Source organism: Phalacrocorax aristotelis, chromosome 6 (assembly GCF_949628215.1).
Source record: "Phalacrocorax aristotelis chromosome 6, bGulAri2.1, whole genome shotgun sequence".
Classification (NCBI taxonomy): Eukaryota; Metazoa; Chordata; class Aves; order Suliformes; family Phalacrocoracidae; genus Phalacrocorax; species Phalacrocorax aristotelis.
Window position 1 is genome coordinate 7,231,265 of NC_134281.1, and position 24,643 is coordinate 7,255,907.

Here is a 24,643-nt window from a genome sequence, read left to right on the forward strand (position 1 = left end):
TTCAAATGCATTGTTATGAAAAACAAATCTGTTTTGTTTTTCTTATCTGTTCCCTTCGGTAGAAAATTACACGCTGAGTGTGAGTCAGTAAATGCAAGCTTGAGACTGCTTACAATAGTAGGGTATTTTATAACCATTCTTCGTCACCAAATGTCTTCATATTCAGTAGATTTATAGTAATATGAGTAATGGCTAGGGGGCTAACAAATCAAAATCTCATTTCAGATGTTTGACACTAATGTTGTGCTGACTTATTGTTCTCTGGGTTGGATTTCTGATCAAATTACCAAAATGACTACTTGGAAATAATGACACAAAGTAACAAATACTCTAGAAATGGGGTGCTGAATTTTGTATTTAATGTGTGCCAGAGAAAGGGGTCATTTACAAATTTCAGTTGTGTTAAATATATTAGTGGGTGTTTGTTTATAAAAGGAGGAGGTGACAGAAGCCATAGCTCTTGACTCCGGAATTTTAACAGGTGGTAAAAAATGCAACATTTCACAAGGAAGGCACAAGATGACTGCTGGTATTTATTCCAGACCTGTCACATCATATTTTATGGTTCTTTAAGGTAGTTTTGCAGCTGCAAAACAATAACCAGATGCGTAATTAGGAAGCAGCTGCATGAAATTTTCATTTTTTTTTATACATAAAATCAGAACCATTAGACACGCTTTATGTATAAGGTAGGAAACACTAAACATTGTTTTCTCTGCAGTACTAGCAGCTGTGTAAAGAGAGAAATCACACCTATGCTCTCTAGATGCCCATCTGCTTCTAAATATTTGGGGGCCGATTACTGAACCGAATTTCTTTCTTTGGTTTTTTTTTTTTTTTCCTGGTTTTCCGTGTTTGTTACTCTGGCTTGCATTGGAATATCTGTGATAAAGCATTTGCTTTGGTTTTAATTTGTAAAACCCTGTTGTAAAACTCGACCTGTGACACTAAATAGTCTTTTTTTTTTTTTTTTGTTATTATTTATTTTCCAAATCACCTGTATTTACAGCTGCTGTTTTTATCTGAATGCCACAGTGTATCCCCTTCTGGGGATGTCAGTTCCTGGTGGAAGATAAATGAGTTGTGCTGGGTGTTGGTTGGTTGGTTTGGTTTTTTGTGGGTTTTTTTAAGGTGGTTTTTTTTTTAGCATTCTGCCATCACTGCAAGTGTTTCAAGGCAGAACTGAATCCAAATTTATCATTGGATATAAACTACAGCACTGTTGAAAGAAATACCAGCTTGTTTGAACAGTCTTTTAGTTGGTACTTGTATCTTAACAAAGTGTATGGGACAAGGTATGAAGTAATGGTTATTGTCCAGAAGCCATGTGGTGCTTTCACTTGAGAATTCTTCCCTTATTTCCTGTGAAGCCTGATGTATTTATTTATTTAGAAGAAATGTATGTGTTGATAGTTACTACAGCTTAGCACATTTTTTTTTGTAACAAATACTGCAAATATTATGGGTTTAACTTCTGGTGGAAAAGATCAGACTCTCAGCTGGCAGTCTGTAGTTTTTACTCCCTGGGCCTCATTACTGTGGCTGGATTGTGGTGTGACTGTGATCAGAAGAATTGCACTTCTTTTCTTTACATGCTATAAACCCTCCGCAGGAGACGTGTTTTAGGTATTATTTTGAAATAGCGTTTTTTTAGTTAGAAACCTGAAATGAGGTAACAAAGCTTCTGAGCTTGATGTGTCTGCGCTGTGTAGTGGTGCATCTTCTATGTGATCAGTCTGTCAGTACATGATGCCTTGTATAAGGGTGTCAAAAAACGTAATTGACAAATCTCTAAAATGTGGGGTGTGTGGTTCTTTTTTTAAAACTTTTTAATGGGAGTACTAGTAGCAAAATCATGTTGAATTGAAATAATAGAAAATATAAGAACAGAGTGATGTCGGTCTAGAGGATAGTTTATAATTAGCCCCTTTTGGTAGGGTCTCTGAGGTCCCGCTAGCAAAACTCTTTCATATGATCAGTAGTTTGGTAGTAATTTCTTCGAAGAAATATATAATCTGTTCTCTCTTCCATACAGTGGGCATTTTTATACTTGATGTTATTTGAGGCTGCAGTTTTATCTGCAAAGGGGACAAATATGACATTAGCTGTGGTTACTGCCTTGTTGCTCCGAGGTGTATGGAGAGACCTTTCCTTTTGTAGTCAGGCCCCAGATCACTGGCATGAGAAAGAACAAGAACTGGGCTAGATTTAGAGAGAGGAGAACTGAGAAACTTTACAAACAGTCAAGTTTTGAGTAGTGATACATTCCTTCAAATTAATAGTTAAATTTATGCTGAAAAAAGCAGCTTTTACTCAGGTGCTTTTCTTCAACTGAAGTCTGAATTATTGCTCTATCTTTTACCATTTCTTTGGTAAAGAAATTTACTCTGAGTGATTATGACGACAGTTCTGGTTATTGCCCTACTTTGATGCTGTCATAATTTCCCTGGTCTCCTCTAGTGTCTCCCTGTGACGCAGAGTAAAGCAGGAAGGTCCTATCGTTAGATAACCAAGTTCTGTCTATAATTCAATTGAGAAGGTTGCATTTTTTTTAAAATCTGTGATTGCTTCTGTTAAATTTGTTCTATCTTTTGTCTTTATGGAATAGGTGGTGGTTTAGGATGGACTGTGATTGATGTGTGAGGATATTAGCTTGTACATTTGCTATAAAAGCACATGGTTTTGAACCAAGCCAGAAATCTCTCACAGCTGGCCTTTCAACTGGTGCAAAGCTCAGAGAATACACAGCATACAGCCTCCAAACCGTGATTCCGATCCCCACTTTTCCTCCCTCAGCCTCCTCCAGTCCATGAAGTAATCTTAACTGGTATTTTGCAAAGGTTAGTATGACTTGCAAGAGCTTGTTTTATCTTTAAAGATGGGAGCAATTTACAACTGATATTCTGAGTACATCAGCAGTTGTGAAGTATGATCATAAGAGGCTGTGATTATTATTTTTTTTTTTTAGTAGATAATCTCTACCTAAAATGGTAGAGCAGTTTTTGAAGCAGAGGATGTTCTGACATTTTGTTAATCTGCTACTTCATGTTTGAGAAAGTGCTGTGAATTTATAATATGTTTATCTACATTTCTTCAAATATTTGCACTTTAAGAAAAGTAAAATATTTCAACACACTTATGAATATGAAATGTGTCTTTGTAACCCTGCTGGATTCAATTGGGACATAATACCGGACTTCCTGCGTCACAGTATATTTTAAATGAGGCTTTAACCCTTGAGAATGTCATCACAAAAAACATTTTGTGAGAATCATGTGCAGGTTAGTTCCAGAAGTTAGCTATGCTCTTATTTTAAGTGATTTTTGTTTTGTTAAGAAAAATCTGAAGTTGACCATTTTGCCTATATGTGGCATACTCTACCCTGTCCTATGGTTAAAGTCAGCTATTGTTTCTCGCATCATTGTGAAGGAGAACATTTTTCTTGCATCTCTCCTGGGCTTACTTGGACTGCTCACCTGAGTAAGATAAATAAGGCCAAACTTCAGGCTATAAATCTTAAATATATTTATTGTTCTAAATGCTTAAGAACAGCCATAGGAGTGTTGCAGAAAGAGGAAAGAAAGGCAGCTGTGAAAAGTTTACTGTATGAATAGTTAACAATATGGAGTCACTGGGAAGATTCACTATTACTGCACTGCACTTCCCTCTGCTCCCTGCCAAGTCTTATCCCTCTGTTCCTCCAGTTATTAATCTGTGTATCTTGGTGGTAGCTTTCTTATTGTGTGTGTGTGTTGTGCTCCTCTGAAGATTATTGGCATAACAATCCTGATACTGTGCCTGCTTGTCCAATGCCCCCTCTTGTTCTCATTACTACAGATAAATCCTTTACCTGAGTTTTTGTTTTAGCTCATTAAATGTTCAGTGTGGTTGATTTTCTTATTGGCCTTTCCACATCTTACCGGCATTATAATACAGCTTTTGTTTTGGATATGTTGGGAATAAAAATGGAACAAGAGAGACTTGAGGCTGATTACTGCCAATTTAACTATCTTAGAAAAAAACTATTCTTATAAAATTCTTCCATGTACAAATACGGGCTTATGTCTCATGCCACAAAGTAATCTGCCATATAAATATGGTAATTAACATGTGCTATAAATAACTTATTTTTATCTTTTGAGTGACATTCCTATTTGAAGTGCATGTGCAGATAGTAGTTACTTAGTTGTTTCTTTGATCCATAAGGAGCTAAGTTAGATGCTTAAAGATGCTTTTGTCCTGAAAAGTTATTTTACAATTTTGAGATAAGATATCATGTATTTTCATATTTCATGTTGTCTGTTTCCAAAATCAGACTCCTGTATCTTTTCAGTTTATTCAGCTTTGTATCTGTTTTTACAATTTTAATGTTATGGGTTCCAATTTATGGCTGTTTTTTACCCAGAACTATTGACCTTTAGTATCCTGTAAATAGCGGTATGTATGCACTTCCATAGACTGCAGTAAGCATTCCTTCAGAAAACTCTAGGCTGAGGAAGAAATTAAATAAACCAGCCAACTTAAATACAAGAAAGAGGTTTTTAAGGGCTACAGTTCAAAGGTAATTTGACAGGAGCTGCATGTCACTGAAGTTATCTATGTGATGTGACACTTGTCAGTTGTGCAGAAAGGGATGCAATTAGTGCAGTTAAGAGCAGGTAGGGCAATGTTAATTATATGTTCTCTTGTCTCTCTAAGAATTATTTTAGCTATGTAGATACTTCTTCTTTCATCTTATTAGGTAAATTTTACCACAAGAGACTTTCTGGGAGTTAACTGTGACCATTATTTACGCAGATGTAATTTATGCTGCCTCAAATATGAGTTCTGAACTTGACCTCAAATCGAGAAGGTTGGAGTGGAAGAGATGGCAGAAGCGTGAACAAAACATCATGCAAAAATTCTGCCTTTTAAAGAAAAATTGCCCTATTCTATCCCTGATACTTCAGTCAAATCTGGAACTGTCTTCTGTAGAGTGGAGTAAAGTAGTAGTCTACTGTAGCATTCTTTTCAGCAGTTACCTCTTCTAATTTGTAAACCAAGCAGACACGATTAAGTGACTCTGTGCAAGGTCTGAGAAGTGGGACTTCCGATGTGGTAAAGCAACTCGCTGACCTTAACGAAATATTAACCAGTTCTTAACAGTTGTCGGGATGTCAGAGAGAGCATCTGTTTTTGAGGATTCATAGGAGGGACCGTTGGGAAGGTGCTTAAGTCATGTATTTGTCATTTAAATAGCAGAGTCGCTGAACCTACAAACTCTCGGCTGGACCATGGTTATGGAGCTGGTGTACAGATATGATCATCTGCTGCTGACAAATTCAACACAGACTTGAGTTAGTCCTGCCGATCTGAAGCTGAGAAGTTGCTGTATGGCACTGTGCATAAAGAATGCAAATGTCTGAGATGTACTTGCTCCCCTGTTATGTCAGTCCCTTTATGGGTTAAAGACGGGTTCAAAACCCTTAAATCAGCTGCACGTTCTCTTTCTTTGCACAGTTGCTGCTTATTCCAGTTTTACATTTTCAGCCAGAAAGATACCCTTTATACATGAGTAATTGAGAAAGCTGGGAATTCCACAGTTTGATACGACTTCTCACTTATTGTGATGCTTAGACTGTGCAATTTCATTAAAATATGTAGAGTTCAAGTTCCGAGCATAATACCTACCTGCAAAGTCCCCACAGAGCTCATCTTGCAGTAAGCCTAAATGAAAGCTTTGCTGATTTCAACATCATATTGAGATGCATCTTTCCCTGTAAATGCTGACTGCCAAACCAAAAGCTAATGCCTTTCTATTGCTTTTTCACTCATTTTTTCTAGGCTAATTTCATGTCACGAAACCTGGAAAACATGAAGTCTAACTGTAATGTATATAGTTATATCTTTGCTGCTGAGCTAATGATTGGAGGTTGAGATATAAATGCTAAGCTGTTAAAACTGGTGAGTTGGATGTTTGTATTCCTTCAGAGGACTAGAAAAAAAGGTCTACAGAGGACAGGCTATTGTATGAGGAGGGCAAGTAGGCTTCTAAATAATCAGTTCAGCACTACTAATAATTGAGGCTTGTGCCATGTGCCTAGTGTATGCAGTGCTCGCTGTATCTTTTAACCAACTAAAAAGTGTCTTATTGGATACCAGAATTTGGTGTCTTATGTATCCTCCCTCCTCTTTGCAAGTTCTAAAGAGGTAATTGTACATCTTAAGGACAAACACGGTTTGTATTCCTTGGATTTAAACTTATTGGTGGTTGGCCTCACTACAGACTGCTAGATCGTAATTATACAGAATTTGGTATGCTATCTAGCAAGCTGTTCTGAATAAAATCCTATATGACAAATCAAACATTGAATTGATTCAGATGAAATGCTTGGGCAAAGCTGTGTAAGCCTTTCCAAGTTCACAGAAAAAGAGAGATTAGAAAGACTGGAGCAGTCAAGGGAAGCACTGGAAAGCCTGCAAGGGGATGGAGGTTCTTGTGCTTCTAAGCGCGCATTTGTGAGGGTGTGTGTCCTCAGCTTTCCTGTGAGGTTCAAGAGCAACTCGGCTGTCTTCAAGGACTTAATAAGAATATATGCAGATAACAGGAAATTTGGAGACAAGGAGTACCAATAGTACCTGTAGGTGTTAGGGAACATTTTTGTTTTCTGCCAATATCAACACTTTATTCTAAAATGCAAGTTGTGACTACAATTGGTGAAATTATTGGAGTCAATAATTTTGGTCACACAGTGGGATAAAATGTGTATTTAATAATAATAATTAGCCTATTAGAGCACACAATATTTTACATTCAGTGATTAACTCTTATATTCAAATAAGGTGATAGATGGCATTATCAGTGGATGAAAAATGTCTGAGGGGCTCTGACTGCATGGGGAAACTGCAAAACTTCTGAGTTACAGAGTTTATCTTTGAGAATTATGTGAAAGCATGAAGTGGAATATAATTTATTTTGTTCTAGAAGTCATGGCTTTCTCTAGTGACTGAAGACTGCTTTTAAAGGATACTATATCTTTAGATAGTCTTCAGTGACATGTGGGCAGATCTCACAGCATGTGAGATTTGCAAAGCTGCTCTCTTGGTTTTACTTACATTTTATTAGTACCGTGTAACAGTGAGTAAAATCAGGAGCTTTTCTACTATCTAGTGCTTCTCACTGTGACCATGTAGCCCTGTAATACAGTATTGCTATTGTTAGCAACAAACCGTAAGCTTTGTACAGTTTGCAGAGGCTCAGGATTGAGGCTTGTCAGACCTCCTCTGTCACTTCTCTTGACCTGCTTGCAACTTTGATTTACTTGGTTTAGTTGTAACAGCATTTTTTCTAATTGACCAGGTATCTGTGGCTAATTTGGTTTTTCTTTTACTTTGTATGATGCCACTGTGGTTTTACAATGAATGTAACGATGCAGTATAGAGAAATACAGACCTTTGAGAAGTGGAGACATAGGGTGTGGTGTAGCAGAGTACAGGTATGGGGTGATGGGAGACAGAGCACAGGCTTGATGCTGGAGATCTCACAGCAATGAATAACTCACCGATAGTTGGTTAAAGAAATTCAGACCACAAGTAGGATAAAACAGTTCTAACATCAAAGAGAACAAAGAACTGGTATCTAATATCTGTAAAAGGCACTGGATATAGTAAATTGAGATGACCTCAGACCAGTGAAAAGAAGAGCAAATTTTAGAAGTGCATGGATCCTAGAGTGAGGAAGAATGAAAATTGTATTCCTCCCAACAAGGGACTCCAGATGGTGAAGACTTGCTCTAACAGCCAGAGTCCGGAATGAAACTGTGAACCTTAGGACCCAGAACAACACTGGAAGGGATGAGCATAACACCAGGAAAAGGGGCAGAAATTAGGAAATAGTTGTCTGCCAATTTTAACTGCATTATTATTGGACCTTTTTCACATATAGGTATTCTTTCTTATCCTATAATAAGTAAATCTAGAAAAGAATGGTTTTTTACTAGATTGTTAAGGTTATGGTTATATTTACAGTATATTCTTGACTTTATACGATCTAAATATGTAGGCTGTGCTCTCTCTTTGCCCATAAGCAAGGTTTTGAGTGTAACATTGCTAGTAGTGTAGGTTTACGCAAATACCTAAGAAGTATGACTGCTGCTTCCCTGAAGCTCAGTTTCTGTAACTCTAGAAGGTTTTTGAGGTGTGTGTGCTCCTCTACAGGAGGCCAATATTTGGGATTTTTAAACACATCCCCCCCTTTTTTGTTATGAAACCACAGTCAGTACACTGAAGGCGTTCCCCACTCGAAAATATTTTTTACAAGAACAAAAAGACAGTTTCTTTTGTATATAAAGAAAGAAAGAGCTTATTTGTGGGAGAGAAGGATCTTAAATAAAACATTGTCCTTTTCTACTTCAGTTCAACTGGGAAAAATCAATTTTTGCTTCTTCAACTGCAAAGAAAGATCAAAAGGAAAAACTGACAATCTAAACAAAGGGCAAGGTGATATGGGCTGCTTGCACTCCTGTTCCCTGGTGTGCTTCATACAGGCACTTTTCCAAGCAGAATACATTTACAGGAGAATCAGGGTGTTTTGTTTTGGTTTTTTTTCCCCCTCTGAATCAATGGTGCTGGGAGTAAGTGATCTGAATATAAAAGTAAAAAGATACTAATTTATATTAATTTTGTGGAGTTCTTTGGTGCTAACAAAGGCAACAGTTCTCAGATATGTCATGTTCCTTGTTGCAGAATACTTAGGTCTTAAAGTATTGTCCCTGGTTTTACTTTTCTAGAGCTGGCCAAATCTGTCAGGTTTTTTTAAGCATGGTATGTAATGCCAGAAAAAAAATATTCAGTCCCATGTATGGTTAGAGTACTTTTATTCTTGCTTAAATGCCTTGCAGGATACATATTTGAATCTTCATATAAAAACTAATTTCAGTCACTGTGGAGGGAAACTTTATGGAGATTGGCTTTTCTGCTTTATATTGAAACATATTTTTACCTTTAATAAATAAAACGTGATTTATTCTTATAGGCTCATATTTACAAGAGGAGGAGATTAAAGTGTCAGCAGGAAAAACAGAAGGGAGGAGTGTGAAAACTTGCTTTAAAACACACAAAAAAAAACCCACCCAACTGAAAAAGAACTCGGAAGACCTTTTTTGAAGTATATTCATTATCTTCTGCATAAATGTGAAAAGTTGAAAATAATTAGAAAAGTGTGTGACTTCAATGTATTTCCACTTTTTGGAGGGAAACATTGTGTAGGCATCATTTTTGTAACCACACCAAATGTTAATTCAATTGATACTATAAGAAATAAACAGGCTGCTTCTGACTCGAGGTGCATCTTTGCAGGAAAATATTTCTGTATGTTTTGTATCAGTATGTTTGGGTCTTTACCCATGCAGGCAGAATGCATTTACATTTGGGACTCTGTACTTTGGCGTGTCTTGGCATGGTAGAGATGCAAATAACTGTCTACAGAATGCTCATTTTGAATACAGATGGTCTGAAGTTTCAAAAACAGCAATTGCAGCTGGCAGCTCTGGGGATATTTTGGAGACTCTCGTGTTTTCGGGGGGAAGGGTACTCTGCACTGTAGTATTTGAAAAACAGAACCTTTAGCTTCCAAATGATTGTCCAAATGACTAGTGATTTTAAAGTTTAGGTCTATGATTTTTTGATCAGGACTTTCTCAAGCACTGAGAAGCTCCAAGACCACCTCCTTTTAGACCCTAATTTTGGGTGCCTGTGTGCCAGCTTTGCAAGGCTGATGTCAGTATTACATAAGTAACAAAAATCTGGCTGTGTGTTTGATCTACGTAGATTTTGAGCCACTTCAAACTACTTGTCACTTTTTCATTGTGGGGTGAAATCTTGACTTCTGATGGCAAATGGTGTCCTGAATTAGATGAGTGATAAGAAGCCACATAGAAAAATGATGACAGTAGTAGTGAAACGTGCTTGATTTTTCTACCTGTGCTCATTTGCAAGATTTTTCTTTCCTTATCTGTTTGCTTAATTGATTGTGTAACAGGATGGTTCCTGGGAGACATCGACAGAAAACTGCCAACTCTACCCACTCAGTCTGCGATGTCACGGAAGTGGCATTGTGGTACTTTATCACTTCACTTCTTGGACAGGAGAGCAGAAGGTTGCTGTAGCTCTCTGCTGAAAGTAATCCACTCTTAATTTTATATTTTATTGATGTCCTATTTTTTCTTTCATTAGGCTAGGACAGTAGAGAGCTGTATGAAGTTCATTGTATGGAGCACACATGACTAATATGGGTGGCCAAGGTTAGAGCCTCAGATGTCTTGTTCTCTCTATCAACACCTTTTCTGTACTGCTGGCTGAAGCTTTCCTCTAGAGCTGCACTGTACAGAGCTATGAAACAACCCACTCCTAGGGGAAATTACTTTATTTCGCAAGATGGTTCAGGTTCAGCACTGATGGTCTTCTCTTGCTGCCAGGTCCCTTGTCCCTCTGCAGTTCTCCTAGGTTACAAGCACATTGACCGTACTTTGCTCTGGGGGTGGTGGACCTTTATGCTTTGTTCTGTCTTCTGGTTTCACCTTTTGGGATACCATACAGGCTGTCTCGAAGGGTGGACTATTTCATTTTACATAGGTCGTTGTTCTGTGACATACTAGGGTTTGGTTTAAATCTGTTTGCCTTCTAATAATGTTCCCTATGCTGAAAACTCAGGAAACTGTTGATATTTCAACTTTGCAGGCTGCAAGTGAGTGGGATCTAACCTCAATTTAATTGCCACTGCTTAAAAATTCCTTTAGCAAATGCAGACTTGGTTCTGCAAAAGTCAGATGAGGTAATGTCAAAAACGCAGTTTGATGTTAGTCAATTGAAATAAGACATGATTGTAGATGTTCAGTTTCTGATCAGTGGTAATAAAGTAAAAGAAAATTATTGTCTATGTTATCTGATTTCATTTCTCATGTACCCAATATGTTTGGCTTTAAAACTCTAGTCCAGAGGCTGTGCATCCAATTTACTTTGAAGAAGAAAATCTGTTGGTATCAGAACAGCTATGTTCGATGAATTTGAAAAACAGTCTTCCCTTGTGAAACAACAGGAATTTGTATATACAAAGAAGGAAAAAAAAAAAATAGATTGTGTTTAGAAACAAAAAAAAGAAAGTGCCGAAAAAGAAAATAAGGAAGAGTTCAGATTCATATGGGTTTGTTTAGGTCACATGCTAAAGATAATGTTTCTTGCGGGGAAAAACTGGAAAATGGTGAGTATGCTTGGTAATTACTTTTATATCCTTAATTTAAATAAAATCAGTGATTGCTCGTAGAAATGTCACTTTGGGATAAATGACTCTACACCAAGACGTACAATTTTTGTAGCAGTGTTTTGTCAGTAATTTAGCAGATAAAATGCTGTTTATCAGTATTTGTTTGGGAGTTAAAACATTAATGAGGTTTAAAATGTCATTAGTATACAGAAAGTAACCTTTATCCTCCTTTTAGTTAACATTTGGGTTTTTTAAGTGTTAACCATTTTTTATTTTTACCATGGAATTGTTAAAAGTCAACCGCTGGGGCTGTATTTTTTATGCAGGACTGTATTAAGAACCAGAAAGAGTGTTACTGATTCTGGCCTTGTGCTGTAAGCAAACAATACAGAATTTGAATTCTGTTCCCTCTGTCCCCAGCCAGATAACACAGTACAACTCTTAGGAGAGGAGAAAGGTGCGAAGGTGTATATCCAGGGTGAATCAGATCATGAATTCAAGTCTTAAAATTACTTTGTAGGATGCACACTTTCCCATGATTTTATTGAATAGATAGAACTTGAAATATGAAACACCGTTGTTTCTTTGTATAGCCTTATTCAGCTAATTAGTTACAGGCCTCTTAAGAAAAGATCTTAAAAATACTTAAATATATCCTCTGTTAATTGATGAAAATGTGCACTTATGTGTGGTTACTTAGAAAATTATTGTCTTTCAGACTTCATCTATTTTTCTCTAGCAAAATATGGTGGTTTAAATACCCAGAGAGCTTTTAAAAGCAATTCTGAAAGGCAAAATGGACAAATGGTTGCAACTGTCTTTGAGGTAGTGTCTCCTGCTAAATGGTTGTAGCTCTTTTCTTAGGAGGAAGCATCTTTAGAGAGCTGTTTTGCACCCAGGTTGCTGCCAAGTATTTTCTACTGCTGTGTGTCATGTCCTAACTTGGACTGAATCATGTAGACCATACTGCAGGTTCTTGAAAATCTAAAGCAAATGCCAGCATGAAATGCCCAATGGAATACCAAGGAAAGAAAAGGCAAGAAGTGGACTGTGTGAGTTGACTTACCCCCTAATGCAGATGTATGCATCGACTGCACCAACTGCGCACTCCCTCTTTCTCTGGATGTAGGGATAAATAAATAAATAAATAAATGTATGTGTGTGTTTCCAGGAAGAAAGATCCCAGTGCCAGGGCTTGCTTACTTGTGTCTCCAACAGCGTACCTACAGGATTGATTTAAACCAGATTGACTTTAATACAGAATTTCAGGTATTCATAGTAACAGGAAGATCTACACATCACTCGATAACTGGGAAGCTTTTTACAAAAGGAACACCGCATTTCTTACACTGTGACATACTGTCTAGACGTCTATATGGATTTGACATTGCCCCTTTATGACTAAGCAGTAAGGTATAGGAGGAACTATGTCTGTCTGGCTTGCTGCAGGTTGGTGAGGTATGTTGGACCTACATACTCATAATATGTTCTGGAAGTGTAGAGGGAGAAGATCGTCCCTGTGGGAAACAATGTTGTTGAGCATTCTATTTCTTTTGACAGCTGAATTTATAAGGTGTGTGTGTATATATGTATCTTAATAGTCAGACTGTGAAGTCATTAGGTGTGTATCCTTCTTGCTAAGCTTTTAGGTTACATTAGAACTACCTGTGGTAGTTACGGCCTTACACAGATTGAATATTTCTATATTTATTTATGCAAACAGCAGTCAAATTGAGCTCTTTCTTTAACAAAGAAGCACAAAAGAGAACAATTTTCCCCCCCCTTTTTTTGTCCCTTCGCTCACAATAACTTTTATATTCTGTAATTTAAATCATGCATATTCCATTTTGAGTATTTAGTTTAATGAAATCTCTATGCTGGTAGATCTGCGCATATGTGTGTGTATATAGAAGTAGTACATAGATGTTAGGGGGAAAAATATTTCTGTGAATATGAATTTGAAAGGATGTTAGATTTTCTTCTCTTTGGCTTATCTTCAGTATAGCCTGAAAATGTCTTCCCACAAAAGATGAATTTGACAAAATCACACTCTTGAGAATTGACGGAGACCATGCGGTATTTTTGAATGCAAGAATGCAGGAATTCTTCAGATTTAAAGATAGGTATATTTTGAAAGGGTTGCAGTCCCCATGACTTTAAAATAGTCCATTGGTGCCTAAGTTCATAATATATTTTCTTTCTAATGCTTTTTGTTTAGCAAAATCTCATGTTAATATTATCCCCAGGAGATGTGCAGAATGTAAGAATAACTTATATTATGAGTGCACGTGTTGACATCTGGCTGTACTAGAGGTGAGTATCGCTTTCCAGGTGCCTAAAGCCAGTGCATGCTCTGTATGTCTGGATTCTCATGACAGACAATAAAATACCTCTGCCCATCAGGTCGACTCGCAGCAGTGGGCAGTACTAAAAGCAGTTATCCAAGGTGCTTCTAAGGAAAGTTCTCCCCTTATACATGTTTTATTAAAAAAAAAAAAAAAAGTCTGATGAGGCAGATAGCCTTGTTATTTCTGCTTTACAGTAAGGGACTTTAAGAGTTTATCTAAGTTCAAGTACTCAGGCAGGACTCTCAGATCTAATTGCTCTATGATCAGCACATACACAAGGCATAATAAAAGTCAGGAAGGAAGAAGGTGGTTGTTAGAGGATCATTTAGACCAGCAGCTTAAGTTTCATTTACTTGGAGTAGAATAGTTTCTCAATTGCAGTTGCATATCTCTGGGGAGTGTGAATTCTTACTCGCTGAAAAATGACAAGGTCCTGTGGTAAGTTGACAGATCCCAGTCCAGCCCCTGACCCATGGACGTGATTTACCTGACTGGCAGAGCTCTGCAGATGCTTATGGCTGGGTAGGAACAAAACTGTTAACAAATCCGTGCGGAAGGTAAAGGTGAAAAGTATCAGAATGGCAATACAAATTGTGCTACACAGATCTTCGTACAAGCTGTCGTTATGAAGTTCCACTTTCAGATGAAAGATCTTAGTTATGATCTTTGAGGCGCACACTGTGATTAATTGTAACATCCAGGGGCTGGCATGGACCAGAAATGCGTGAAAGGGGGAAAGGCCAAGGAACTGTTTGGAGCTTCCTGGACATCTGCAGACATTCCAAAGCTTAATTTCCTTCATGTCATTGCAACCATATGTATTTTTATGGGGTTTTTTTTAGTGCCTAAAGATTAGAGAATAACTTTTCAATTGTTATTTATGAAGCACCATATGGCACTCTAATTTTGGCTTCTCATGGAATGAGGAAGATGAAATTAATTGGAAGTCACACTCAGAAATCTATTATTAGGTTAATAGAGCTAACAGCTTGTCCAGTGCCCTCATACAGAGCGTGCTGTAGCTGTATATAATAACAAGCAACTCTCTATAAATCCACAAAGAAAACTAAGGAGCAAAGAGAGGCCGAGACAAGAAGAGCAGCTGCGTACATCAGTGCATGGTCGTGAGCGGTTCAGCTAACAAGCTACTGGTTAAAATCAAGGATACAACATGTATTTTGACAACTGCTTTGCAGTGTGACCTAAATCGTGAATATTTTCTCCTAGGATCATAAATTAAAGGCTTACCTGAGGGGATAAAAGGCTTTTGTCCCATTTTTTACTTTCACCTTCCTTCATAATGCTAAGCAAGTGGAAACTTGTTTGGTCCATCCAACTCAGCTGTTGCAAACTTGTGTCTCTCTTGTGGTTTATGTTCAGTGAGTAGAGGTAACAATTTAAACTTTGACTTTTTTTTCCTCTTAACCTCTCCTAATATGCAGTGAGTCTTCAGAGCTGAATCTATAAAGTTTACATTATCTTGCTTCCACCAGTCAAAATTGAAGACTCTTGATACAATGGTGTTAAAAAGAAGAAATCACCAAGATGAAAGACTAAAAATTACCAAGCTATGAAAAGCACAGTGGGACCTTTTTTTTTTTTCTTCTTTTCTGGAACATTCCCTAAATTGCCTTTCTCCAGTGTTTTTGAAAAGTGTCTGCAGATGGTGTGATATTAAGAAAAATGTCACAGAACAAAAAAGAAATCTAGAAAAAATAGCTAAAGGAAGTAATTTTTCTTAGAAGGCTAATTAATATTGGCAGGGATGTATTGTTTGGGACACATTCGGAATGGTTTTACATTGAATGTCTTGGCGTACCACATGCGTGTGAAGGAATAGTATAGATTGGTTAACTTTATGAAGCTGTAAAAAGAACGTTCAGCTAATAAAGATTTGACACTTGATCTTCTAACCAAAATTGTTTTGTCTTTGAATCTAAATTCACCACCGTATCATTGATCAGCAAGATGTCCTTTTGATGGAATAATTAAGTCAAAATATTGAATTAAATATTAACAGATTCTTATAATGGGTCTCCTCTTAACCTTTTTCCAAGATGAGATTATTTCGGCAACTGCTTCTATTTCACATATGTGATAAGTAAACAAAAAAAAGAGGGGGATGGTAGTACATCCTCTCTCGTGTTGTGCGTAGTGTGTTACTGGTATTATCTGACATTAAGTTATAAACAGTTGTGCTTACTGCAGATGAAACTTCATCTGCTGAGAGTAGTTAATATTTACTGGTTGCCAGAGGGCTAAAATATTTCTTTTTGTACTTCTTAATGCAGTAGGGTTTTTTATGAAATACAAAGCTAGATACCATGAAAACTAACATCAGTAATCCTTAGAAGAATTTTAAGCAAACTGTTCAGGAAAATATATCCAGGGATAAATATGTTTATGATTCTGGCTGCAGTGTTTCCATGTTTTAAATAGATATTTCTCCATTGTTTTTGTATTTCGTCGTCTGTTGTTGTCTTTAAGCTCTTATGTGGGGAGCTTTCTCTGTTGCAAACTTGGGTAACTGTTTTTCTAGATCGGGAGCCCTGGAAATGAATGAGCTTTTGGCTGCAAGTCTCCTATTAGTTAACTTCCGCTTGACAGGAATGAAACATCAGAACTAATTCAGACAGTTTTCCTCTTCTTGGTTTTTCTTTTCACTCTGTGTGAAATTCATTGCTACTCCAGATGGCCAGAGCCATACCTGTTCATCACTTAAATCCCGCTTATATCTGCAAAGAACTTAAATGTTGCATCGCCTTGTACACGCACTCTGCCCGGCATCTCTGTTACTGGATTTTACTTCTCCATCTGGATTTTACACCTGCTCTCAGATGTCTGTTAGAAGCCGTGCTGGAAAAAGACGATTTTTTAAAAATGAGATAGTGTTTATTTTCATTGTGGAGTCTGATATTTTTCTTCAAATAGAAAATACCTCAGGAAATGAGACCACATTTAAGTGGTAAATACTGTGGTCTTAAAAATGTCCTCTTCTAGAGTATGTAATTCCTATCCGTAAGTAGTTCTTTTTAATGTGCAGAAGGTAAGGTGGTGGTGGGGACTTTTGTTGGTGGTCATTGGTTTTTTAGTTGCTTTGCAGGGCGGAAAGAGGGTATGGGGAAGTTGGAGATTTTGGTGGGGTTTAGGGGGTGGGTTTTGTTTTGGGGGTTTGTGGTTTTTTTTTGGCAGGAGGTTGCAAATCAGTGTCATTTTTAACTCTTGCTTCAAAATCAGGGCCAGGAATCAAGGGCATATGTAGAATAGCAGCTCCAAAATAATGCTTTCCAACTTTCTGTCTTTAGCACTACTGAGGCAGACATAAATTCTTGTATGTGATCATTTTCCCATCCAGATGTTTCCCAGATAATGACCAGTCTGCTGGGATTTTCTTCAGAGGATAAATAAATTATTTCAGCAGTACAGTGAAAACTTTGTGCTTAATTCCACCACATAAGTTGGGTAATGAATCAGAGTACTGGAAGACTTTTTGATACTACTGGGCTTGATTCAAATCAAAATACGGCCAGATTTGCTATTCCTTTTCATGTTCCTAGTTTTGGTGTGGATTGATTTATTTATAGTCTGAACAGCAAAATGTGCGGTTATCTAATGCAGCCCTACACAATGAAACAAAAACTAAGGGATGTAAGGCAAAGAGGTAGAGCAAAATTGTTTAATGTTAACTGTCTCTGGGAGAGAAATGTTAATTTTGCTAAAAATGTAAATTTTAAACTAAGAGCTGTTTAGTATTTTCATCGCTTTGGGTAAAAATGCAAACTGTAGAAGAGCTTTGGGTTGGGACCCTCATTAAGAAATTCTTTATGAAACATGTCAAAGCCCTGCTCAGGGAAATATTTATGCATGCACTCAAATGCCAAGCTGGCATTAGTGTATGCTTAAAGTTAAGCAGATAAGTATGTGTTTGATGAAAGCATCGGTATTGTGTCACTGTAAATTATCGTCAAGAGGAGAAATGGCCATGGCTGATGTGATGCTGAGTACTGTGGAAGCAGGGAGGTCCGCTGAGGCTGGGCGGTGTGCGCGCATGTTAAGCTATCAGGTCAGTTTGTCCTGGTATTTATGAGGCAGTAAGAGATGATGCAAACCTTTGAAGGGACTTAGTCCTGCCCTAGCATTGACCAACTTGCAGAAGTTGGATCTAAACCTGTTCCACCTTCAGATGCCTCCCTCTTTAGCCTGTGGCCAGTTACTTTAGCATGAGCCACGTCTCATGCTTTCAAAGGCTGTTGATTTTGTGCCCAGCCACCACTGTGCGATGTGCTTCAAATTTCTTTTAGCTTTGCCCTCCATTTTGATGCTTATTTTTTAAGGATCTTGCCGGGCATTGCAGGCCTGTATGTAGAGACTGTGGCTGGCAAAGGACTAATTATCAAGTCTGTACTTGAATGGGTTTCACCTGCCACACATATTACATTATGAATTTGTTAATACGTCTTCAGTAACGGTGGTAACATTGCAGTTGTCTTTACTCTCTGCATATTTACTTGCTTTTTTACCATGTGAATCCCTTGGTTGATTGCTTGGGTTTCTTATTTTGTGCTCTGTGTTTGAAAACATCTACTACTACAACAACTCTTTTATGCTTAAAAGTGAATTATGAAAAAACTAATGTAAGTTCCCTAGTTTTTATATTTTCTACACAACATAAATTTTTTTTCAAAATCATCTCTGCAGTTCAATAATGGATAAAGGAATTAGAATCAATCAGAGAAGACTATTTGTCTTTTGTGCCTTACACATAATCAAAAAGAATGAAATTTTGAAAGTGTTCCAGGGAAACAGGTGTAGGTATTGTTGCAGCTAGGGGCGAGAACAGTGTTTGTTCTTAATGACTGCTTGACTTCAACACCACAGATTGCATAAAACCTGTTCTCTGAGTTACATTAAAACAAATGGTGTTATGGTATTCAGTCAAGAATTTAGGACACAGGTGAACTGCCTGAGTCTGTTAACTTTAAAAATATGTTTTATTTAAAAAAAAAAAAAGTTTGCAGGATGTCTTGGCAAGGAAAACTTGAAATCTTTGTAAGCTTTAGAAAGTAAAAATGCAAAGAAAATTGTCAGTATATTAATTTCACTCTAACTTTTTTCTTTGTAGTTTAGGGAAAAGGGAAGTGTAGAGAGAAATGACTTGCTAAAAATCTGGTAAAATGTCAAATTTTTAAACGACAGTGGTTTTAGAAAGCAAGTGATGTATCTATGTATTTTATAAGGAAAACAGGTACATTCCAAGTCTACTAAACCACATTATTTTGCATGCCTGAATTTCTCAGTGCATAATAGATTATTCTGAGAAGCTTCCATGGTGGTGTCAGGTAAAAGGGTTCGCAACTAATACACAAGGAAAAGAAGTCCTTGTATGCTTTTGCAGTCTTTTAAGGTGACATCGTCAGAAGAGGAGAAAAATAATATTGACTTGGACGTATTATAAAGAATGTGACAAAGTCTAAAAGTTGCAAGAATGAAACCGGTGGGTATAATGACAGAAGAACACTGTAGCAGTTTGCAGGAGTTTTCCCTTTTTGTTCAGTATTTACTATGCAGCGTGGTGCAGGATGCCAGGCTGACGTTGCACGTTACAGAAAGTGGCCTTCTCTGTTTTACCCAGAGAATGGGTATTGCCTGAGAGCTGCCAGAAGCAGCTTTTGCTCACTTCTCATTAGATTTCAGTCCTCTGCCACCAATGGAAGACCTTGTTCCCCTCCTGACTGAGTTTTCAAACCATGTCTCCTCTTGAGTTTGTAAGCAAATGTGACAAATAGTATTTTTTCTAAACCCTGTGTCTATTACAGAGGAAATCTGTATAAAAAATAATGAGAACTGAGGTTGAAAAGAGAAACTGTTAAAGGCTGGGAAGTATCAGAAATAAGGTATCCCATGGAGTTTTAAACAGGCACATACAAGGAGCAATTTTAATGCGAGAACTACTTTTTTTTTAAAATCCCTGCCTTAATGTGCATGTTTCTCCATGCATTATAGTGATGCTGCTGGATCTAGTGAGGCTCCATTTGCTGTAAAGTAATTTATCAGGTTTAACTTAAATGTAAGATGTGTGAATATTTGATTACTTTTACTCTGAGAAGGTTTAGGAGTGCAGTATTGAGAGTGAGCTTTAGCTTAGCTGATTTTATCTAGCTTTAAAATTTTTATCACTGGTGAAGTGTGTAGTAGTGGTTATGAAAGTAATTAATAACAGTAGTGACAGAATCAAGAGACTGACTAATTTATCATTATAGATTTTAATGAGGCTTATAATCTAGCAATAAATATACAATATATTCAAAAGTATGGAGTTATAAAAAGGATGATTTATTTAACTTTAATTCTAGACTAGTCTGAAAACCAAAGGTTGTAGAAACTAGGCATGTAAGAACATAATTCTTCTTGGTGTTACAGAGCAGAAGAATGAAAATAACAGAGGAAGGGAGTTTAAAATTAAAGGGGGGGGGGGGGGAATCTGTTGTTTAACTTCATTCTAAAGATCTTTAAGCACACCAGTAGTTTTGTAGATGTGGGAGGTATCTTCTTGTGGACAGCTTCTTTCTCCCATTTCAATCTGCTTACTTGGCAGAGCGTGGGAACTGTCTCAGGCTCTGCATCCCCAGAATACTCAGAAGATGGGGAGCAGTAGAAGTGGCAGCGATACTTGCTCCTTGGGAAAAGCTGTCCCAGACTTCAGAGCAAGTTTGTGTAAAGAAACCCAAATGTGAAAAGTTGTTACAGCAACTTTAAGATTCAGTGTTCAATTTGGGAATTAGGCTTTTTTACCATTTTTTATTGTTGTATTATGTTTGTTGTGATCTTCCTTATAGCTTTTATTCTTCTCCCTTCTTTCTTGTGCTGAAGTAAGTATACCAGAGTGTCTCTGGACAGGAGTATTAATAAAAAGTAATAAGCACCTGACAGAATCTTGCCTGAGCAGTATAACAGAATGGCTGAAATTTGGAAAAGTAATTATAGCCAGCCTTTCCCAAAGGGAAGCTAGAAACTCAGATGGTAGTGGTACCATTAAAACAAGAAAGAAGCAAACAACCACAATAGAACAGGACAGATGAGACCCCAAAAAATAGTTTTCTTCACTGTTGAATCAGCTAGAGGTAGGTTAAAACAAAACAAAACAAACACCCACCCAACAACAACAACAAAATCACAACCCAAAAACCAAACCACCAACCCAAACTTGACCCTTTCAGGGCTTGTGAGGGGAGCCCCATGTTTGGGAAGACAAGCTCTGAGCTGCAGATATGAGCTTTGGGAGAGGTCATCTAGAACCCTTACAGGTCACTTGAGCATTTGTGGGTTTACATTAACACTGATGAGGAAGCTGGAGCAGCAACTGCTTGTAGGTGTTCCGGGTTTATTGATGTCTTTATAGCTCTTGTACTATCCAAAATGAAGTGTAATTGCTGTCAGAAAATGTCTGTAATATGTGCCTTGTTTTCCTCAGTTTCCATGTTCAGAAAGGTAAATTATAAAGCAGAGTGGGGGAAAACCCTTGCTTTGGGAAGGGAAGCTCAGAGGAGTCTTGCCAGGTAAATACCTCATTAGATTGGACTCTGCCTCTTTGTAGAGGTGGAGAGTTTGGAGCTGGTTGGAGATTCATGTACCCTGTCTACCTCTTTCAGGACTTTGGGAAGGGGGATGTGCTCAAAGAGCTCTGCTCATCAAGCACAGCTTAATGACTTTAGGCGAAAAGGGTGACAAGCAAAGTTCTTGAAATTAATTAATATCTGCCTAACCCCACTGGGCTGGGGTCCTCCTTGCGTACTGAAGGACGGAGGAGCCTCATCAACACCTGCTGCCTTTGTGGAAATGGCTCTCGTGTGTTTATAAACTCAAGTGTTTATGCTCACATTTGGGTCAGTAAGGAGATGGTGCTTCTGCAAGACGTTGATTTGGCGTGTCCTCAGTTTGTCTTCGTTGCGTCGCTCCCACGACACTGAGTTGCTTCCATCGATTTTGCAATGTGCACTAAGCTCATTACAAGAGAGATCAGTGCATTTTCCAGTGATGCTTTGCTGCCTCTGCAGTACTTACGGTGCTGCCTGGGTTTGGAGTCAGCCCTTCTCCTGTGATCAGTTGCCTAACACTGGGCTAGAAATACACTAATGTAATACTGAATCAGGTTCTGCATTTTTAAGAGGTGCAGACGCTAATTAATTTTCACAGAGCCCCTGCAGATAGAGAAGCCGAACTGCTGAAAGTCCCATGGTGAGACAGAAATGTGATTAGGATTTTGTGTGAGCCCTCCTCCCTTTCAGTCCTGTGCTCTAATTCTGTAGTGTAGGATGCCTTGCCAAAGTACTCCTGAGTACTCTCTGATAGAAAGTCTTTGGTTCATAAACAGGCAAGAGTGATGCATATTACCATGCAGTCTTACACTGTCTGTACTTCACAGTAGTTTATTTTTGATAAGCTACGGCACATTTTAATGTAATTGTTAACACGCCTAATTTGCAGTCACACAGTCATATCAATAATAATGGAAAGTTGTTCACAGGTAATAAATTAGCATACCATATAACTAGCAGAACTGTGATTCTCAGTATATTGTTTCATGTTCAAGAATTCAGTATTTAAATATACCCAGCAGTGGGCTGAGAACAAGCTGTTCATTTTTGCTGCAAGCAGTACCGGTGGACCAGAGTAATCATAGCTCCCAAAAGCAGGACTGATTTTATTGATTTTAAATAGGCTTTCATTATAGAACCGAGCCTATTGCAATTGCGGGGAGTATCACCACCATTTGTATTCACAGCGCTGACCGAAGGGAAGATGTATTGTTGGATGCAATGTAGAGGATGCTTGTCCCTCGGAGTGTTAGATTCTGTTGTGCTGAAACATCTGTATTTATTTAAAAGAAAAGTACTTAAGGCTTTTTTCCTATGTGGTTAGATTTAATATTTTTTAGAAATGTGGTTAGACCCAACTACAGTTATGACATTTTAAACTCGGAAGGCTTTTGTAAGGAGGAAAGGTCTTGCTTATTTATTGGCATCTGACTTGGGGACAAGCTGTATTTTGCTCCATTTTTTTAAAGGACCCTTTGGCAATATTCGTCTCTCTCATTCTCTGTAGATTAATATAAAAAAGACAAATATAAGATCCAGTGAAAAAACTGTTAAGTCTGAGATATTAATATATTCAAGTTATAATTAGTTAAGAATACATGCTGTTACCAGAAACGCATCATTAATCTGCATGGAGCAGTTTGTGACTATTTGCTGCTAAATTAGTGACGCTTAAAAGCAGTCTTTTTCTGTATAGTTTTGAATAATAAAGAAAATTTTAAATCTGTGACAAAAAAAAAAAAAAGCCTCTATGCACTCTTAAGAAGCAGTCTGGTTGTTTGCGTTTGTTTTGTTGTGTGTTTTTGGTTTTGTTTTTGTTGTTTGCTTTTTAATTTACACAAAGGCTTGTCAGTGAGTGGACATAAACAGAAGTTCATTGAAGCCTTAATGCAGTGCTGTTTGAAACGTTGCACTATATGGTAGCGAAAAGACACATTGCTTGTGCTAGGTTCTCTTCAAATCCAGTATTTATAACTACACAGCCCTGCTTAGACATTTCTCCAGTGCTACTATAGCAGTTTGGAAGGGTGCTAATGGAAATTAATCATAGCTTTTTGTTTTTAATGGGTCTAACATCGACTTTGCATACTGCTTTTTAGATTTTTTTTTTTAATTATTTATATTAGAGCCTACAAGTGAAGGCGAATTACTTCATATATTCAGCTAAAACCACATTTTTGTTTTGGGGTAGTCTTTTATAACGTGATTTGGGAATTCAGACAGGAGATAGCATAAAACCTTTGTGTGAGCATTTCTGGAAATTGGCTTTTTAAATACAATGGTGACGTTAAGTAGTGAATCAACTTGGTAAGTACTGAATGATCAAGCCTAGTTACTGCAAAATAAGATCTGGCTGGTTTACTTCGTTTTACAGAGATTGGCCAAATAACTATTGAATTAAATTGCTTCCTGTTGGTTTTCCCCCAGGGCAAGAAGAACTTGCTGTACTGCGCTCTGCTGAGCTGCTCTATTGATTAGTTCTTCAGGTCTAATCTTTACACAGTTATGCTTACTTTCTAGTGTGTTTGTTTACGGTTTTGATAGTTGTTTTTCTGAAGTTATTGTATTGCCTTGATAGTCCTCTAGTGGATTATAAAAATGTATACATTAATTCCTTTCTCTAACTTCATTTCCTGTAGCCAAAGGAAGATAAGCAGCACTTGTGTGGTTGGCAGTGAGGGCAATGATCGCTCACATAATTGATAACACATTATCACTGACAATCAAAACTCACATTGTCAGGATGGTTGGCGCCCAAAACCAATCTAATTAAATGCTTGCACCATCTATTAGCAATACTGTATTGCACTCTACCACAACAGCTATTGTGATTTTAGAGTTTGCTGCTGCAGGTTAGAAAGTGATTTATAGTTTTAATTCATCTTAATAATTTGTGTGCTTAGGCAACACTTGATATAAAACTTTTTGTTGCATTTAAATTTCCTTGTTATCTGCCTCGCAGTGCCATGAATAATAGGGAGCCCAGAACATGAATATATTGGAACGCATGAAGTATTTTCAAGGAGAGTGCTTTTAAGGTTCAGAATGATGTATGTCAAATGTTACTGAATGGATAAACATGTGGAGAGATTTTGCCTTGAGAAGCTTGGAAATCAGGCATCTCTGAGTACGATACTGCCAATAGCTATACTGAAAATGTGTTTCTGTCTTAATACAGAAATCGAATATTTATTTCATAATATGTATTCTATCACAAGACCCACCTTTTTGGTTTTTTTTCCTAGTTGCTGAAATTTATTATACTGGAACTTTGAAATGAGGCTGTGTCAGAGCTTGTCTGCACCAAAAATTGTCATGCCTCCAAACATATTTAATCATCTGTGAAATATTTTTATGTATTACAAGCCTAGAAATCCTGTGTTTGTATGAATGAAAGTATCCGTATCCTCTGTGCCACTTCAACAGTAGATCTATCAATTTAATGAAAAATTCTCATGTGT

At 37.4% G+C, this 24,643-nt stretch overlaps 1 protein-coding gene and 1 long non-coding RNA gene across 4 annotated transcripts in view; both read left to right on the forward strand.

Annotated features, from left to right (window-relative positions):
- The window catches only part of SUCLG2 (succinate-CoA ligase GDP-forming subunit beta), a 133,114-nt gene that overhangs the window by 33,064 nt on the left and 75,407 nt on the right, over positions 1–24,643 (forward strand). The window lies entirely within an intron of this gene.
- On the forward strand, positions 2,019–10,908 carry LOC142058488 (uncharacterized). Its single transcript, XR_012661010.1, has 3 exons — positions 2,019–2,840; positions 4,798–5,943; positions 9,014–10,908. It is a non-coding gene; the product is annotated as an uncharacterized LOC142058488 (long non-coding RNA).